Source organism: Capricornis sumatraensis, chromosome 7, assembly GCF_032405125.1.
Source record: "Capricornis sumatraensis isolate serow.1 chromosome 7, serow.2, whole genome shotgun sequence".
In the NCBI taxonomy this organism is placed as follows: Eukaryota; Metazoa; Chordata; class Mammalia; order Artiodactyla; family Bovidae; genus Capricornis; species Capricornis sumatraensis.
In genome coordinates this window covers 50,657,419-50,659,007 of record NC_091075.1, presented here as the reverse complement: position 1 = coordinate 50,659,007, position 1,589 = coordinate 50,657,419, and the positions used below count along the sequence as shown (strand labels likewise).

General features: G+C 31.1%; 1 pseudogene; it reads right to left on the bottom strand.

Annotated features, from left to right (window-relative positions):
- Positions 1-925: 925 nt before the first annotated feature.
- Positions 926-1,141, bottom strand: LOC138082323 (large ribosomal subunit protein eL38 pseudogene; annotated as a pseudogene).
- Between the last annotated feature and the right edge of the window lie 448 nt (positions 1,142-1,589).

The following is a 1,589-nucleotide window of genomic DNA, read 5'->3' as shown; positions in this document are numbered from 1 at the left end:
GCCCTTGGGAGAGAGGAGACCTGCATCTGTACTGTGTGTGTGACTGAAATGTAAAACGGCACCATTTACAATAACATCAAAACACATGAAACATTTGGGGAAAATTTACAAAATATGTCCAAAATATGTATATGACATGCTGTAAAATTTGATTTGAAAAATCAAAAAAAAAGTAAGTAAATGGTGAGATATACTTCACTCATGGATTATGAGGAGTATTTATAATATTCTCTTCAGATTGATGTACACTCAGTATAGTTCCAATCAAAACACCAGCAAGCTTTGTTGTTTTTTTTTTTTTAATTGCCTAAACATTTCTAAAATGTATATAGTGAAACAAAGGATTTAGATTAACCAAAAAATAATTTTGAAAATGAGAAATGAAGTTGTAGTACTCACACTACTTGATTTCAAGACTTTCTTTAAAAGCACATTATTCCAATAGCATGACATGGTGGAAACAGAGATCAATGAATGGAATACAGAACTGAGAAATAGAACCACATATTTGTGGTCAATTAATAGGTAATAAAGAAAGGAGAATTCTCAACTTACGAGGCTGATGCATTCAGGCCACAACATAACAAAAACAAAAAGCCTTGAAGCGAATCATAGGTTTAAAAAAATAAAAATAAAAATCTTCTGAAAAACAAACAAAAAATCTTTGTGATCCTGGGTTAGACAAATATTTCCTAGGAGAGAAAAAGCACTATAATTTTTTAAAATTCCATAAGTGGACTTCAGTAAAAATTTGTCTCCTGTTCAAAAGACACTGTTAAAAGAATAAAAAGTATCTAAAACATATTTCTGATAAAGTAATTGTGTCCAGAATATACAATGACCATCAAAGTTTTAATAAGACAAAAGTCTAATTTCTTTCAAGAATTTTAGAAATTTTAATACAGTTCAAATCAGTGTGTGTGGTTTATTTCAGTTCCTTCACTGCCAAACCTGGAGGCAGGGACTGTTTCAAATTCTTCACTTTCTTTTTGTCTATGATGAACAAATAGGTGTAAATGTATAGGCTGCATCCAACTTTAAACTTCACGTTATCTTTGTTTTTATTGATCTTGACAGACTTAGCATCTTTTTGCCTGACTGTAAGCAGAAAGTCTTTAATTTCCTCAGTTTTGAGAGGCATGGTGATGAGGTACAGAGAGCACAGCTGGAACAAGGAGTGGCAACAAGCAAGGAGAAGGGAAAAGTATGAAAGTATAACTTTAAAATGGATAAGAGAAATGGGTAAAATGGATAAGTGTCTGAGCAGACACCTCACTAAAGATATAATACACCATATATTCATGAGGGCAAATGGTTTAATGAACAGATGTTTGACATGATTGGTTGTTAGGGAAATACAAATTAATTTTTGCAATAATTAATGAAAATGCATACAGAGCGTATAAGACATATGTGGTCTCATATATACGTATAAGACATATGTATATGTTTACACATCTTATAAGATACATGTTGCATTTAAGACACAATTATATATAGATAAATACCTCATTCATTTGTAATGAAGTACCATTGCATATGGACCGGAATGGAAAAAAAAAAAAAAAAAAAAACCAAAGCAAAACAAA